Below are 19,708 nucleotides of genomic sequence, written 5' to 3'. Positions count from 1 at the left end.
ACATATCACATATATCACTTTCAAACACATTTTTTAGTTTGAACGCAATTCACCTAAACACACAATTGTCATTTTGCACAATCACTTTGAATAACATAAACACATACACTATACTTTCATTTCATAAATTCACGTAACACAAGCATATCACATACTCACAATACTTTACACTTTTGATTTCAACTTACTTTCATTAAGCACTTTACTTTCATACAACACTTCATTTAAATATTTTATTCCACTATTTTAACTCACATAGTATGTTTCGAATATTTCACAATTTAGTCCCTAGATTCATGAAAAATCATTTCACTAACATAACATTTCAATATCACTTTTCACTTTATTTACTAACACTTAACACTATTCAATTTATTCCTCTCTACAACAATTTCACTATGCTACTACTTCTATTCTATTATAAATTAATGACAAATAAATAAATTTTCACTCTTTATAATTTAATCCTTAGTTTCAAAAGATTCACTAATCACTAAACTATCATTTATCATTTCTTACATTACTAACATACTTTTAATTACATATGCTCTAAAACCCCAAAATATATAGGGTTGAATGAAATAAATAACCAAGAAATGACTTAGTTTTGATGGTTACGTAGTTAGTGCACTCATTAGAGATCCTAGGTTCTATCCACCCCTTCCATTTTCTTTCCTTTTTATTTTCAACAACCTAGGATGAAAACCACATTAGAATATGTACAATTTAGAGTGAAAACTTAACAAGTGTGGGTAGTAGCCCAATGGTTAAGCATTCTACTTACTTCCTTGTAATCTTAAGTTCAAGTCATGCCATTCTCCCCCATTTCCCTTTTATTCTCGGTAAAAGGGGTAAATTTTCTATCCATCCACTTAAAATTTGAAAACCCTAGGTGTTTAGCCTGAATTTTTGTTCTCATTTTCCCCTATTTATTCTCTCTTTTCATTCCCATATTCTTCTTTGCAAAATATTTTTATCATCACTGTTAAAATTTATTTTTGATCCCGAATCAAAGACTATTCTTAATCCCAACTCGTTTCCTGATTAGATTCGTAGTCGCCAATTCAAACGTTCATAATCATTGCCAAGAATTAGACTCAATTTAGGTACCTCAGACCATATCTAAGCACGAGCAACAACGTTCAAGATCCTGGAGACAAGTGTGTGTTATTTTACAAGTGAATCGAGGTAAAATCGTGTATCGAGATAAGGCCACACAAGCGTGTGGGCCACCGTGTAGACTACACAGCCCCTCACACGGTCATGTTCCCCTGAAACCTTAGGAAATTCTATTCTCACATAACTTAGGACCTCCATACGGCTCGCCACACGGCCGTGTCTCCTTTGCAACTTAATTTTGTAATTTCCATATGACCTCAATCTGTTACACGACCTAGCCACACTGTCCGAAGCTTCCTACACGGTTTGACCACATGGCCACATGTTCTCAGTTTTTTAGATTTTATAGTTTTTTTTCCAGAATTTTATGCATTTGTGCAATTTAGTCCTTGAATGGTTCCCGAACTATTTTAGTGCTTTATTTATTCAATTGAGTCATCGATTATATGATTAATGCTAGAACCATAATCTGATTGATTAAATTATTATTATAAGCATGATATATGAACAATATATTAAATCTATTGTATCTTAATTTGTGAATGTACATGCAACATGCCTTCTGATACCATTAAATCGAAACCATGTAAGTAGGTGATATGCTACTATAATATTTAGTTAGGGGTATGTTATCGCCGCCATATTGATCTCTTATAAGCATATTATCGACTCCCATTTTGATTTGTTATTGAATTTTAGATTTATTTTAGAGTTGTAATTTTTGGGGATCCTTTGGACTGATTATTTTTTAATTGTGTATTTTTAGATTGTTTGTGAAATTGATTGCTTTGGTAAAACTAGTTTATTAAAACAACGGTTTTTTTAAAAACATGACTGCATTTTCAGACTATAACGATTAAGATTTTCACTGTAATAAGTTTTTTTAAAGAAACTGACTAATTTATGGTTTTAGTAAATTTTAAATATTGAAGGTTTACTAAGACAGCACAGTTTTCAAAACCTATTCCTTATGACATCACCAGATTCGACCATAACATCTAGGTCGTGTTTGGGGTGTTACATTTAGTAGTATCAGAGCTAGGTTACAAAACTTGGCTATAAATTTTGTGTTCTAAAATTTTGTTTTTAAAGTTATGGGATTTAAAATGGTTTGAATAATTGAAAAAGTATGTGGTACATCGAGTCTCCAGCTCCGATCCTGTAAGTACTTCTAAAACTTAGTTAGAATAGTTTAGAAACACTGTAGTTAGTACTTTCTAAGACTGTACTGAAATAGTTAGAGACCGAAACCTCTGAAAACACTTCTGTACTTTTGATAAATTATGCATAACATATCTGCTAATAAATACTGAAACTGATGCATAAAACTTTTAATGTAGATAAACCTTGAATTACACTAGGAGCACTCATGGAACTCATGGATGTGGTACTCGTGGCCGTAGAAGGGGTCGTAGGAGAGCTCGAGCTGAGTCTTCCTCATTGGATAGTATTTCACATCTGGATATGAGTAAGACACCAGTTTCGTTTGCTACTGAGACTAGGTCTCAAAGCCATTCAGCTAGGGACGACACACTGTCCCAGGCCATGCTGAGGATTTTAGAGAGCGTTGTTGGACCGCATTCTAGATCTGGGGGTTGAGGGTTGGTAATTAAACAACTTCGATATAATAGAGTTGAATTGTTTACGGGTGTCACTAAAGTCTCCCCTAGTGTGGCCGAGTACTGGTTGGAGGCCACAGAGAGGATTATGAACGACTTAGATTGTACTCTCGAGTAAAAATTTAAGGGTGGAGTCTCTTTGCTTCGCGACGAGGCATATCAGTGGTGGTTAACGGTTGAGGAGGGTACTCAGCCTGATAATTTGACTTGGGATTTTTTTAAGACCACGTTTCAGAGTAAGTACGTGGGAGCGAGCTATGTGGATACTCGTAGGCGTGAGTTCATGAATCTCACGCAAAGAGATAGATCTGTGGTCTAGTATGAGGCTGAATTTCTAAGGTTGAGCCACAACGCTCGAGGCATGGTGACGTTTGAGTATAGGAGGTGCGTTTGGTTTGAAGATGGGCTGAGGGATAATCTGAGGGTAGTGATTGCTCCAACAGAAGGGCCGTGAGTTCGCGATTCTAGTTTAGAAGGTGAAGATCATCGATGATGTTATGCGTGTGGAGCGCCAAAATAGAGACAGTGAGAGAGGCAAGAATAAAAGGGATTTGGAGCCCTCTGGTTCTGTTCCGAGGCCTAAGAAAAAGTTTAGATCTGATGGGCCAATTAGAGTGGGGATCCTGTTGCTCTAGCTGGGTTGCAGCCTTGTGGTGATTGTAGTATGTGTCATCCGGGCGAGTGTTGGAGGAGGATTAGGGCCTATTTAAGGCGTGGATCTTTAGAGCGTCATATTAGAGACTGTCCATAGTGGGCAGATCAGACTAATGCTCCAAGTTATGTGCAGCCTCAGAGGGTAGTTCAACAACCACCTAGGGGCCATGGTTCAGCTAGGGGTAGTAACGATTTGGGTTGTGGACAGAGAGCACTAGGCAGAGGTGCTAATTAGACAGAGGCGAGACAGCCTGCATTGGTATATGCTGCATGGCGCCAAGAGGATAGATATGCACCAGATATTATCACCAGTACGTTCCTTATATTTGATATACCTTATACTACCCTAATAGACATAGGTTCTACACACTTATACGTAGCTAGTACTGTATCTGAAAACTTAGAAGTTTCTATTGAGAGTACTTCTAGTAAGGTTATTGTTCTAAGTCCATTGGGGCAGTTTTTTTGGGTTAGTAAACTCTATAGGGGTGATCCATTAGAGGTGCAAGGGATTGTTTTTCTAGCAGATGTGATGGAGCTTTCGTTTGGGGAGTTTGACTTAATTCTGTGTATGGCTTGGTTGGTCAAGCACTGGGTTAATTTGGACTGCGCGACTAAGTGGTTCATTCTAAGGACTGAAAATGATATGGAAGTGATTGTAATCAGCGAGCGTCGGGATTATCTGTCCAACGCGATCTCCGCTCTAGCAGCTGAGAAACTAGTTCGAAAAGGGTGTGAGGCGTACTTAGTTTACGTCTGTGTTTTTTATTATAAGGACTCTTCTGTTGGGAATATCAAAACTGTAAGGAATTTTTCGGATGTTTTCCCTGAGGAGTTACCAGGTTTACCTTCTAGTCGAGAAGTTGAGTTTGGGATTGAGCTTTTTTCGGGTACGACTCCAGTGTCCATCGCTCCCTATCGGATAGCATCGAAAGAGCTTACTAAGCTCAAGGCTCAACTGCAAGAGTTTTTAGACTGTGCTTTCACCTATCCTAGTGTGTCTCCATGGGGAGCATCAGTTTTGTTTGTTAAGAAGGAGGATGGGACCATAAGGATGTGCATCGATTATCGGCAACTGAATAAGTTGACTGTGACGAATAAGTATCCATTTCTGAGGATCGACGACTTGTTTGATCAGTTCTGAGTGATTTCAGTGTTCTCCAAGATTGATCTTCGATCTGGGTATCATCAGTTGAGAGTTAAGGAGGCTGATGTTCATAAGACTGCATTTAGAACTCGATATAGACATTACAAGTTCTTAGTTATGCCTTTTGGTCTGACGAATGCTCCGGCCGCATTCATGGATCTGATGAACTGAGTGTTTTAGCCTTATCTGAATCAATTTTTCATGGTCTTTATCGACAACATTCTGGTTTACTCTGAGACTGAGGATGAGCATGATGAGCATCTTAGAGTGGTGCTTCAGATTCTATGAGAAAAGTATCTCTACGCTAAGTTGAGTAAATGCGAGTTCTGGGTGCAAGAGGTAACCTTCTTGGGGCATGCGGTGTCTACTAAGGGGATTCGTGTAGATCCGAGGAAAATTGAGGCTGTATTGGATTAGAAACAGCCTAAGAATGTATATTAGATCCGTAATTTTCTGGGTTTAACGGGTTATTATCGTCGATTTATCGAGGGATTCTCTCTTATTGCAGCTCTCTTGACTAAGCTTCTACGTAAGGGTGTGCCGTTTGTCTGGACTGATGCACAACAATCAAACTTTGAGAAGCTCAAGTCTGTTCTGACTCAGGCTCCTATTCTGATACAACCTGAATCCGGCAAGGAGTTTGTGGTTTACAGTGATGCATCGCACGTTGGGTTGGGGTACATTTTGATGCAAGATGGTAAGGTTGTGGCTTATGCTTTCCGGGAGAATAAGGCACATGAGGGAAACCATCATACGCATGATCTCGAGTTGGCTGCTGTAGTCTTTGTATTAAAAATCTAGAGGCACTGTCTATATGGTGAGAGGAGTATCATCTACACTAATCATAAGAGCCTCAAGTATTTCCTTACTCAGAAGGAGTTGAACCTTAAGCAACACCGTTGGATTGAACAGTTTAAAGATTATGACTATATTATAGAGTACCATCTTGGTAATACCAATATGGTGGCCGATACTCTCAGTCAAAGAGTGATGTCTGATTTGAGGGCGATGTTTGCTCGTCTTAATCTGTTTGAAGATGAGAGTCTGTTAGCCGAGTTACAAGTTAAGCTGACCTGGGTTGAGTAGATTCGAGATAAGTAGTTAGGGGATGAGACTCTTGGTGTGTGGTTCTATTAGGTTGAGAGTGGTACTACTCCTGATTTTGGGTTAGATAATGATGGTGTGCTATGTTTCCGTGGACAAATCTGTGTGTCAAATGATTCTGATTTGAGACAGTTGATTCTGAGGGAGGCGCATAGTAGCCATTATACTATCCATCCCAGTAGGAATAAGATGTATCAGGTTCTACATGAACTGTACTGGTGGCTAGGTTTGAAGCGTGAGGTTATTGATTTTGTTGCTCAATGTCTGATATGTTAGCAAGTTAAGACTGAGCATCAGTTGCCTTCGGGTTTGCTACAACCCGTTAAGATTCCCCTATGGAAATGGGAGCGTATAACGATGGACTTCGTTGGTCGGTTGCCCTTGACACCCACTAAGAAGGATTCTGTTTGGTTATCGTGGATCGATTGACCAAGTCTGCTAATTTCATCTCGGTTCGGATGGGCTATTTTTTGCAGAAGCTATCGAAGCTCTATATTTCGGAGATTGTGAGACTACATGGGGTTCCTGTTTCGATCATTTCTAATAGAGATCATTGCTTTACTTCTCGATTTTGGATGAAATTGCACGATGCTCTGGGTTCGAGATTGGACTTCAGTACTGCATTTCATCCTCAGACCGATGGTCAATCTGAGAGAGTGATTCAGATACTGGAAGATATGCTTCAGAGCTGTGTGATTGATTTTTGAGGTAGTTGGGAGGATTATATGTCGCTAGCTGAGTTGGACCTTATGAGGCTTTCTATGACCGTAAGTGTCGTACTCCGCTATGTTGGACTAAGTTGGGTGAACGTTGGGTTTTGGATCCTGAGTTGGTTTCTGAGACTGAGGATAAAGGTCGACTGATTCGAGATCGTCTGAAAGTGGCTTCTGATAGACAGAATTCTTATGAGGATATAAAGAGGAGAGATATTAAGTATTCTGTGGGGGACTTCATCTTTCTTAAGGTTTCTCTGTAGAAGAAGGTTCTGAGATTCAGTCATTAGGGCAAGCTAAACCCTAGGTTTATTGGACCATATCGGATTCTGAAATGTGTGGGGCCAGTCGCTTATCAGTTGGAGCTACCTCTAGAGTTAGACTGCATACATGATGTGTTTCACGTCTCAATGTTAAGGCAGTATCGGTCTGACCTATCTTACTCTGTTTCTGTTGAGGAGATCGAGGTTAGACCAGATTTAACCTTTGAGAAGGAACCGATTCAAATTTTGGATCGTGATACCAAGGTTCTAAGGAGGAAGTCCATTCCGTTAGTAAAGGTTTTGTGGCGGAATCATGATGCTAAGGAGGCCACGTGGGAACCTAAGGATCCGATGTGTCAACAGTATCCTCATCTGTTCTGATGAGGTAAATTTCAAGGTCGAAATTTCTTTTAGGGGGTAGAGCTGTAACGCCACAAATTTTCCTATTTCTGCTTCTGTGTAAATTTGACAACAATTGTGTATCTGTTACAGTGGTTAAGTGTTCTGGGTGTGTATGTGAGGTCCCGAGTTCAAACCTTACTTTTAGCAAATTTTGTTATTTTGTTATTTTTTGAATAAAGTCCTATATCTTTCAGTGGGCTTATATTAAATTATATGCACATCCATATTAGAATGAGCCTACTGGTTTAAGCGGCAAGGGAATTAGTGTGTTGGAGGTCCTGTGTTTGAATCTTTGTGTTAGCGAAGGTGTTATATTTGTGCTCTGTTATCTGAGAGAGTTTCGGTTGAACATAAATTCTGAGTAAGTGGTTACATAGTAGGCTAGTGGGAGAGATATGGGGATTTGTGTCATCTTTTCTTTACTTTATTTTGATTTTTTTCAAATTTCATTTTTATTCTCTCCTTCAGAAAACTTTTGACGTTCTTCTAAAAAAATTCTTTTCTTCCAAACTCTTCTTTTGTGTTCTCCCTTCTTTGATCCCAATTTGCTATTCTGTTTTTCAATATCTGCGATTGGAGGGCTATGGTTTTTATTCGGTTTGTGGTAAGTAAGTCTTCTTGTATTTTGAGCGTTTAAGAATCGGGTTCTGATGTGTTAATGTGATGAATCATTGTTTAGGTGTTAATCAAGGGGATCGAAATTCGGCTTATTTCGTGTAATGGATTCGAGATTACAATACTGTTTTGGTAAGTGTTCGACTATGTCAATAGAATTGTTTCTTAAGTGGTTCTTAGGAGTTCGATAGATTGGTGTTTCAGTACTTAGTATTAATCGATTGAATGGTATTTTTAGGGTTGGAAGGCTCAGGAGTGGTTTTGCATCGGATCAATACTAGGTGTGTACCCAAAACATAGAAATCAAGGTTTCGACAAAATTCAAAAACTGTCATTGTCGACGCTACACGAACGTGTGGCCGATCGTATGCGAGACACTACCGTGTGGTTAACGAAGGCATGGCCTTGCGCAGCACACGGCCATGTGGGCCACATGGGCTAGTCTAATCTGGGCGTGTAGGCCTATACGGGCATGACAAATGGGTGTGTAGATTCTTGGGCTAGGCCGTGTAGGCCACATGGGCAAGGCCAAACTGGGCGTGTGGGCCCATACGGACATGTTGGCCCATAATTCTAAAATATTTCCTAGGGCCAAGCGGGTCGTTCCGTTCGACTGTGGACCTACCGTAGGGTTGGTAAGGGCTAATTAAACCCCTATCTGTATGCTATGAAATTCTGTTAGACTGATCTGATTAAGATTACTAATGTATGTCTGTTTATACTGATATATGTGTATCTGTTATTTGTATAAAACATGTTTAGCATGTTTAGCCTAATAAATCTGTATTTAATATCTGCATCTATGATGGGGTGGGTTATATATATGTAGAGGAAGTGCTCTGTATGGCGATCATCGCCTATATTTTGGCAGCTTGGTTGCACTATATCTGATATGTGTCGTAACGACACAATATTGTGTGTAGGGATGGGTGGGCATTTTTAAACCTAACATGGTGTGATGGGATGGTCAGAGTTGGTGTGTAGAGGATGGGGGTAAGACTTTGCATATCTATTTTCTGATTCTATAACTGTACCTGAGATGGGCATGAGTCGATTCTGTATCTGATTGTTTGAAATATTTCTGTACGTTTGCCTGTCTAATTCTGCTTAGTTACACACTGAGTTTACGTAAACTCACATATGTTTGTCTGTTTTGTCAGGTAATCCACAAACTTAGGCGGATCGGTGCGACGGAGACACAGCGGTGACCACTATATCGTAAAACAGTAAAACTTAGTACTTTTGGATTATTTTGAATTTTGGATTTATTTGAGAGTTGTAATTTTTAGGGACTTTCTAGACTGATTAGTTTTTAACTGTGTATTTTTGGATTGTTTGTCAAATTGATTGCTTTGGTAAACTGGTTTATTAAAACAACGGTTTTCCTAAAAACACGACTGCGTTTTCAGACTATAACGATTAAGGCTTTCGCTGTAATAAGTTTTGGTAAAGAAACTGATTAATTTATGGTTTTAGTAAATTTTAAATATTGAAGGTTTACCAAGATAGCACGGTTTTTAAAACCCATTCCTTAAGACATCACCAGATTCGGCCATAACGTCTAGGTCGGGTTTGGGGTGATACACTGAGTTTTAAATAAATATTTTCGGACTTTGTTTTTTTTTTTAAATATTTACGAGAGTTTTGCCAATTTTTATGCTTTTGAAACATGCATTGAGTTTGGTTAAAACAAAAGCTTTTAAACAAGTTAATGTAATTCTTCAATATCCGGTTATAACTTCTAGGCCGAGTTTGGGGTGTTACAAGTCTGACCATGTATTACAACTTAGTATTAGCTAAACATTAGGTAATTAATGAGTCAATATTTGCTTACATTTTCTTTTTGCGTGCAACAATCGTTAAGGACGTATACAAATTATATTAATATGAATAATGAAATTTTATTTAAATCAATATGTTTGAAAAATTATAAGTATAAATAACGAATAAATTACACTTAGGGCACTAGACCCTAGTATCTCTAAACTCGTGCTTTTATATATACTAACTTTTAATATCACATGTGTTGCATGTGATTTTACACATTTAATATTTAATCAATTTTTTAAATATTATATTTTTAATTGTAGTAATAAATGTAAAATAATATTTCTTAATTTAATTATTGAATATAATTAAAATATATTAACTTACCAATTCAAATAGTATAATAAAAATTTTTTGAATCCTACTTAAAGCATTTAACATATTCAACATACAGTATAATTTTACTTTATGTAATTAATGCAAAGTAACATAATTCAAAACAACAACTAACTAACATAATTAACTTTTTTTTGTTTATAATTAACTTTAATATTAATTAAGTGATAATTAAGATAATTAGATTTCTATTCAAATAATAATTCAATTTCACGTCAATAAAATTAGCACAAGCTCTTTCTCACATAAAAGTTTTGTAACTAATAATTGTAATATAAATTATAGTTATATTTATCACAACATTTTTTTCATAATTTATGCTTAGAGTTCTATTCAAATAACAACTTTATTTTAAAAATAGTACCACTATTTTAACTATAAATGTATATTAAATTATAATTATTTTAAAATGTATTATTATAACAACTTCGATTATATTATAATTATTTTTAAATGTATAATTAGCACAACTTCTATTTTACTTCAACTTTTTTTTTATTGTTAAATGTCAATCTAGTAATATGATGGAAAATAAAGAATATTCTCGTTAATTTAAAAGTTTTTCTAATTCATGCTTATATATACTTATATATGCAGAGATATTATAAATATAATACTAAATTATATATTTTATATACAAAAATTCTTAAAATATAGTAATTTCACATTATTTATGAATTAGTGAATACTATTAATTTAGATTATATTCATATTCTGTTTTTTAATATATACAAATCTTATAATTATGATTTGAAATTCTTTTATTACTATATTTTAATTAAAAAATTTATATATTTTATTATTTTGTAATATATTAGTTTACATTAATTATATGAACTAAAATATATTATTCAATAAATAAAAAGCATGTACTATTACGCGCAATGATTATGACTTCAGACACCTATATATGTAAAAATTATGAGTTTTGAAAGATATTTGAATCAACAAAAAAAAATACCTTTTACTATTCACTATATTATTAAATTGAGATTGAATAATATATTTTTATCATTTATAAGATTTATCACATTTATAAATAAAAATCTTATTTTATTAAAATATTTGATTAAACAAATTCATTTTCTAAGGAGATTTATCACACTAATAAATAAAAAGTTGATTTTGTTAAAACACTCTTGTTAAATGAATTTAAATAAAATGTTAAAGTTTAAATTCAATTATTTTATGTTTGAAGTGTTGTTTTTCATTGACTAAAAAGTTAAAAAATACATTAATTTAGTTTTAAATTTAATTATTTATGTAATAACTCACTTTTTATTTTATATATAAAGTCTTATAAAAATAAATTTATATAATTTAATATAATATATCATATATAATATATTACATGGAATAATATTTGGTATACTACTAGTGGAGTTTTTAGACTCTATAAGTAGGGGTTGACAAGTGTTTTATAAGAGTATAATAAAATATTTAAAAAACAAGAGACAAATGGAAATTTTTTAAAGTTGTTTGTGAAATATAAAAATATACATTACTTATATATCAAATACTAACTCATATTTTATATATATAATATAACAAGATACATTAAAATTGAGGCAACTAATAACACAATTATATTTTCTTCTATTTATTTTTTTAATTTTTAATTATCTATTAAATTTATCTTTTTTTATAATAAAATCATATTATTTTCAAAAATTAAGTAAAAGAATAAAATAATCCACTACTATTAATAAATTATGATTTTAATCTTATAAATTTCATTTTTTTATATCCCAATATTCCTTCTTATAGACATCATAACTTAAACATGTTTAACATATGTAAATATATTACAAAACCACAACAACAAAAACATGTTCAACTAAACATATATTCCCTTGTTATTAATAAAATATTAAAAATATTTTATTAATAAAAATATTGCCGTGCAAATATACTAAACATATATTAAAACGTGTTCAACTAAACATGTATTCAGGTGCTTTGGCCAAATATATATATATATATAAATAAAGGTGCAATCAATTACGTGCATCAAATAATAATATTGCCGTTCAAATTAATTTGCATGTATTTTTACTGTGCATTTCTTCTTTTTTTTTAAGAAAACATATTAATTCTAAAAACATCGATCAAAGGGGACAAGGATATAACAACGAGAGCATCTAATGCCAAGCTATCATGCTTACTCAATACATCCAAATCTAGCTCCTCTGGTTAACATTCAAGTTGGACAATTTCTTAGCATTTATAATACAAACAATAAAAAGATAAACAGTACAATTCATGTAGTTCGCTCTCAATAAAGCTTCTCTTACCAAAACATAAGTAGCCTTATTAGCATCCTTATGAATCCAACACAATGAAGAGGATTGAAAAGCAGAGGCAATAGTAACATAGTCCTTAAGAACTAAACTTGTGTCTGAGCCATCCTCATAATCATGATGAAAGGCTTGCCAGAGACGTTGACTATCAGTCTCCATTACAACATTGTCTACATGCAAGGACATGAGCTAGGAGAGAGCCTCTCGAACAAGAAAAATTTCTAACAAAAAAGGATTAAGAGTGCTCTACATAAAACCCATCCCATGCACCCATTATCCACGAAAGTGGCTCCATCAACATTACATTTTAACTTCCCCAATCCTAGCTTGCAGCAACAAATATCTCCGCCCTCAATCATATCGCACATAACTAATTGAGAAGAATGAACCAACCGCGCCCCCTTCCAACATTGTAAAAATTTGTCAACATACTGCATAAGTTGGTTTGTTGTCATAATCATTTTCTTCCACACCCTCATTCCTATTATACCAAATACCCCAAATCATCCCCAACACACACCACCTTTTTTTCCTCTTATTGTTCAGCCAAAATTCGAATGATAAAATCCTTAATTGAAACATCAACTAGTATGAGTAAGGGTGAGTGTTTGATCGAATTTAGTCGAATCAAGTGAAAAAATCATGAGTTAATCTAGTTGACGAGTCCTATTTTATCATGCTAACTCGATTTGAATTTTTTTTAATCGAGTCAAGTCGAATTAAGTGAAATTGTTCGAGTTAACTTAAAAAATTAAACATGTCAAATTACAATCTTGTTATAGTATAACTAATTACATGTTAGAGCATATAAATTTGAAACCATATATATTTTAAAACTTTTTCAAGCAAAATAATAAAAAATAAGACACTTTTGAACCATTAATTAACTTATTTAGGTCCCAAAAATTATTATTTTAGAAAATTTCTAAATATTTAACTTTCTTTATATATTCTTTAGAATTTTTTAAAAAAAATTTATAATTTTTTCAAAAAAATATAAATTTTGGAATTTTTATAAATATTTTAAAATTTCAAAATTATTTTGAATTTTTTAAAATTATTTTGTACTTTTTGCTATGAGAGAGACCAATTTGCTCATTTTCAATATTAACAGATATCAAAATGGCCTTTGCACTAATCTGTTATTCGAATTATATATTTCAACTCGACTCAAACTCAAAAATCGAATTACTTATTCGAGTTGACTCAAATAACTCGAATAATTTGAATAACTCGATTTGATTAACTTGAAATTTGATCTTAATTTGATTTTTATTTTTTTAAATCGAATCAAGTTTTGCTCACCCCTAGATATGAGTCTTAGCTCATGCCACACAACAATTGTGAAAGGACAATGAAAAAGAATATGTACTAAATCGTCATTGACTTGATGACATCTTAGGCAGAGAGGATCAATATTAGCCCCTTGAGCCAAAAACTTTTTATTACAAGGCACAAACCCTCATAACAATCGTCATAAGAATTCTTTTATTTTTGGCAGCAAAGCCTCATTCCATAGAGTTTGCCAAGGGTTATTGACATGGAAATCAATAATGTTGAAAAATAAGCAAAGAGCCACCTGATGGCCAAACTTGACACAATAGAATCCATTATAACCAAAATGGCATGTATAAATATCCTCCATAGAATACCAACTTAACGACATATGCAAAACCCACTCAGTATCATATGGTACTAGCAATCTCGTAACACCCCTACTCGACTCGATCGTCGGGTTCGAGTTATGAGATGCTATAGTCGTTGCCAGAGCAACTACCATCAAATATATCATAAATAAATCATTCAAAAATTTCAACACGTCTTAATCACAATCACATTAAGATATACAATTAAACCTGAGCTTAAATTGAGCTTACAAAAGCTCATTTATAGATCTAAGCATGAAAATGATCAAATTGCAATATTTTCAAAGTTTTCAGAATAGGTACCAATACCCCATAAAGGAACTGATACCATTTTAACCTTTAATGTTTCAAAATAATTTGAATTAAATCGATACCAGACATAAAGTACAGATAACCTTGTCAAAGTATCAATACCATTTTTAGGTTCGATGTTTGAAAATTTAAGAAAAATCACCAATGTACTGATACCCATTTCTAGGGCATCGATAACTTTGAGCCAAAAATGTCAAAAATATGCATTTTGGTACATTTTGCTTGCCAACTTATCCACTTACCCAAATGGTGCTTAATTTCATAAAACCATGCCAAAACCATAACTAAACATCTTATTTCAATAATTTCTCAATCAACCAAACTATTATACATCAATTAGGCACTTAAACATATCATTTCAACTTATGGAATCACAAACTATTCAAACATGTAAATCTATTCAATACCATCATCTTAACCATACCATTTCACTTTCAAATTTGTCAATCATATGCCACATTTATAGCTTAACATAATACCTAACATACACATATAGATATGAACATTAACTTTCTCAAAATCAACCGTTAACCAAGATTCAAACCAAACTATTATTTCCAAGGTAAATGTATATATATAATAACACCTATATACATGCCACAAAACCAAATTTTAAAACAATCAAAAGTCTATTGAGTTGATAGTAGGATAGTGTGAGCTTCAGGGAGATTTGATCAACACATTCTGCAACCCAACAATCTACAAGAAAAGGGAAAGCAACTAGGTAAGCATTTTGAATGCTTAGTAAGTTCATAGGCATAAAACAATATCTTACATCATTTTACAATTTACTACAATAAGCAATTCAACTTGGCAAGTTTGCCTAGACATAGCAAAGCACATGTCAACAAGGTGAGTTAACATATAACCATCTTATATAGTAATTCAAACTTATGAAATTTCAAGTCACCTCAAAACAGCATTTCAATACCAATCTCATTATCAATACAACACTTAGCCATTTGCATATCAAGTTCATATCATTTCATTTTAACTTATTTCATTCAATAATCATTTAGCTCGATAAACTCTAATGAATTGATTTGGATACACAAGTAACTACACCACACCAGGGCACCAAAGTGAAAAACCCATAGGCAATCATATAATCGTGTAATAACATGTCCCTCTACCACACCATGACTTCTGTAGAGACATATAAAACTTGGTAATTTGCAACAAATGTTGGATTTCGATATAATCAATAGTAAACTTCGTACAATCACATACTCCGTACTATCACATATATTTCGTACCAGCACGCAATTAACCCTATTTGCATGTCAATCGTATCTTATCCTTTATTACGTTCATTTGAGCACATTTAGCACATATAATCATTTCTTTACAATTTAATTCATATCTCACTTTTTTGTACCAAATCGTAAACAATACAAATTACATTCACACAACACAAATTCATAATGCAAGTATATATTTCAATTACATACAACCATATCATATGAGCTTACCTAACAAAAACAACAACAAACAAAACGTTGAGGACTAATCCATAATTTTACCTTTTCCTTGATTTTCCTTTTTCCTTTGTTTTATTCAAATCTCGATATATACAATAATTCATTTCAATTTATCAATTCCAAATACCTTATAATATCCTATTACACGCATATGACAGTTCAATATCATTTTTTGAAAGTTCCCTAAAGTTTCATATTTTATTCAATTTATTCCCTAAGACCAAAATTACCATAACTTTCAAATTTGAGCCTCAATTTTGAAACCGATCTCAATTATGTCCTTCTATAACCCTTTATCATCTATAATTACAAAAATTTAACATTAATTTTGAAATTTATGCACTTTAGTCCTTATGTTCAAAAACTAGCAATTAAACTTTACAAACTAGTCTTTTTTCGTATCTAAGCTTAAAATCTAACAAATTAACACCAATTTCACCAAGTATTCATCAATGGTAACTTTTAGAAACTTTACTGGTTTGCAACATAGTACACCGGTCAGCTAAATCAAACTTCTGAGATATCAAAAACATAAAAATTACAAGAAACGAACTTGAAATTACTTACCAATTTAAGGATTAAATTTTGGAAGCTTTAAAACCCTTTTCTCCCTTGTTTGTACAGTGAAGAAGATGAAGATGAGAAAAATGTTTTGATTTTCTTTTTAGTTTGTCTTTTATACTTAGTTTAAAATTAATAAACTTAATTAATCATCATTAAGAAAATATAAGTGGAAGATGCCATCTTCCACTATTCACTAATAGAAATTGGTCCAATTGCTTAATTGGTCCTTTAGCTAATTAAAATCTATAGCAATGAATTTTTAACACTTTTACAATTTAGTCATTATTCATAATTAACTATCAATTCCATAAATTTACTATACTAGAACTCAATATACTACTAAATTAGACTCATAGATATTAAACAATAATATTTACGGGTTCTACCATCAGAAATGGGGTTCCAAAATTGTTATTTTCGGCACAACTGAAAAACAAGTTGTTACAAATCCTTCCACCATATCCCTATCCCATGGGCCTCCATTAAGATGAATTAAATCACATACTTGCATATGGGCACACCTATCCAGAGGAACAAAACAAATTATCATCATCATTAATCCACAGATCATTAAAAACACTAACCATGTTACATTTTCCTATTCTCCATCTAGTACCTTCAAGGAGCATTGCTTTAGTTAGGGGTGATCGTTTGATCGAATCAAGTGAAAAAATTTCAAGTTAATCAAGTTGACAAGTCCTATTTTATCATCCTAACTCGATTTGAAATTTTTTCGAATCGAATGATATTGTTCGGCTATTAAATTTTCTATGGTTAAATTTAGATTTTTCTAAAATGATTTGATGTAGCTCTCCAGACTTGATCTTAACGTCTAGGCCAGGTATGGGGTATTGCATAAATCACATACTCGCATACGGGCACACCCATCCAGAGGAATAGTGTCAACAAAAAAAATTATCATAATCATTAATCCACGGATCATTAAAAACACTAACCATGTTACCTTTTCCTATTCGTCATCTAGTACCTTCAAGTAGCATTGCTTTAGTTAGGGGCGAGCGTTTGATTGAATCAAGTAAAAAAATTTCGAGTTAATCAAGTTGACGAGTCTTATTTTATCATCCTAACTCGATTTGAATTTTTTTCGAATCAAGTAAAATTGTTCGAGTTAAATTAAAAAATTAAACATCTCAAATTAAAATCTTGTTACAATATACCTAATTCTATGTTAAAGCACAAAAATTTGAAATCATTTATATTTGAAAACTTTTTCAAAGCAAAATAAAAGAAAAAAATACTTTAGTATGATAGATTTGAATCATTAATTAACTTATTTAGGTCTCCAAAATTATTATTTTAGAACATTTTAAAATTTTTTTCTTTATATATTCTTTAGAATTTTTTTAAAAAATATATAAAATTTGAAATTTTTATAAATTTTTGAATTTTTTTTTGTTGAAAGAAACCAATTTGCTCATTTTCAAAATTGACTGGGACCAATGAGGTATTTACACTAATCTGTTATTCGAATTATTTGAATTATAAAATTCATCTCGACTCGAACTCGACTTACTTATTCGAGTTGACTCGATAATTCATATAACTCGATTCAATTAACTCAAAATTCAATTATCGAGTTTTGCTCACTCCTAACTTTAGCTAGTTGGGAAGCACCCTCTGTTCAACCAAGAAAACCGCTAGTTGGGAAGTATTTAACTTTGAAAATCATGCACGAAAAAAATTCAAACTAGGTGAGGAACCTCCGCCATTTAGCTAATAGTGACAAATTGAAAAGTTTTAATAATAACATTATTATATTTTTATTAAAAAGATGACCTCTTTATTGAAGTATTCAGCATCAGCATAGTCGACTAATAAGGAGTTTGAATCATTTGAATAAAATAACCTCATATCAATGGTCTCTCTTAGATATCTAAATGCATGTTTAATTCAATTTTAATGTTAACGTTTGGAGAAGAGCTAAATCTTCCTAACAAGTTTACATCGAAAGTTATATCAGGTCTTATATTATTTGCAAGATACGATATTTTAGGACTAAGAAACTCTTCATCATTCTTGCAAGAACGAAATTGATCTTTAATCGCATCGAATGATCGTACAACCATCAGAGTACTCAATGAGTATGCTTTATCCCTATAAAATATCTTTAATACCTTTTCAGTATAGTTTAAAAATATTTTTCAATCGATGTTTACAATATTTCTGAACATAATCAACTTTTTATCATAAAATATAAATTTATGTAGAGAACTTCGAAATATTTATAAAGAATATTTAAACACAAACATAAAAAATGGATCATGCAACCGCTTCAAAGCATGATGAACAAAAAGTTGATGTAAATATACTCTTTTAAAAACTGATATTATACGGTTGATCGCCAAAAAAAAAATTAAAAATAAAAATCATTAAATATTTAATATTAAAAAAAAAACCACTTCACCAGCATGCGACTTGAACAATAAGAAAAGTTATCCGTGCAAGTGCTTCAAAGCCTAATTGGAAAAAATTAAATTAAAGGAGCGGGGACTTCAATTTTTATTTTGGTTGAGTTTCCAGAAACTTTCAGATGCCGTGGAAATGGCACTTACATATTGTTAAAAATATTTTTTTGATTAAATCTATGTAAACAATTATTTTAATTAAATATTCGGCTCCTTAATTGTACTTTTAACGATTTCATCGTTGTACTAATAATTATTAATTTTTTAATTGCTAGTATTTATTGTTTATGGCCAATTTTATTTCAAATATTTTCTAACTTCTTTAAACAAATAAATTTGTAAAACTAAAAATTTCCAATAGTTTGTATATAATTTTTATTATAATTTAAATATTTTCTAAAATCCAATAGTTTTTTATTTAATATGATTTAGGGTGAGTTTGGATGGGCGGTGCGTTTACCTGCGGTTAGTGTAAAAACAGCGGTGGCGGTGAGATTAGATACTGTAGCGATACTGTAGCGTGAGACAAAAAGTAAGCTAAACGCACCGCACCGCACCCAATCGCTCATCCAAACCCACACTTAGTTTATAACCGCGAACCGTGCATAGCAAACTAGTTTAGTTAAATTATATTATTATATAAATATTTTATGAATTTTTATGGTCAAGAGTATAGCATTTATACAGTATTTTTTACTAATAGAAATTATATTGGACAAAAATTAATTAACTTATTCAAAATAAAATTATATTGTGTAAAAATTAATTAATTTAGTAAAATAATATAAATTTTCCGTACATATTTAATTTATTTAAAATATAGTTCCAGGTCAAGTTTATACCTTAAGAAAAATACACCGCTGCATAAATAAAAGATTAAAACTATAATTTAATTTATTTAAAATATAGGTATTCCAAGTCAAGTTCATACCTTAAGAAAAATACACCACTGCGTAAATAGAAGATTAAAACTATAATTGGGTGAGGTGCGCCAGGCCCATGCAATAGTGCAGCGCTAGGGCGACGCTCGAGAGACCCAGTAGCAAGCTACTGTTGTGGACCCTCCCCCTCAAAAAATAAATTTAATATCATGTGAGCCAATGGCCCACGTATCAGATATTAAACTGATAAGAACAGATACTACACTTGATCTTAGCCAAAAGGCCGAGAAAGGTATGCT

General features: G+C 32.5%; 1 non-coding gene across 1 annotated transcript; it reads right to left on the bottom strand.

The window, feature by feature from the left end:
- Positions 1-19,509: 19,509 nt before the first annotated feature.
- Positions 19,510-19,705, bottom strand: LOC121225523 (U2 spliceosomal RNA). The gene has a single exon (XR_005923390.1). It is a non-coding gene; the product is annotated as a U2 spliceosomal RNA (small nuclear RNA).
- Between the last annotated feature and the right edge of the window lie 3 nt (positions 19,706-19,708).

The sequence above is a fragment of the Gossypium hirsutum genome, chromosome A03 (genome assembly GCF_007990345.1).
Source record: "Gossypium hirsutum isolate 1008001.06 chromosome A03, Gossypium_hirsutum_v2.1, whole genome shotgun sequence".
In the NCBI taxonomy this organism is placed as follows: Eukaryota; Viridiplantae; Streptophyta; class Magnoliopsida; order Malvales; family Malvaceae; genus Gossypium; species Gossypium hirsutum.
The sequence above is the reverse complement of the archived record's forward strand: the minus strand, read 5'-3'. Positions and strand labels throughout refer to the sequence as shown.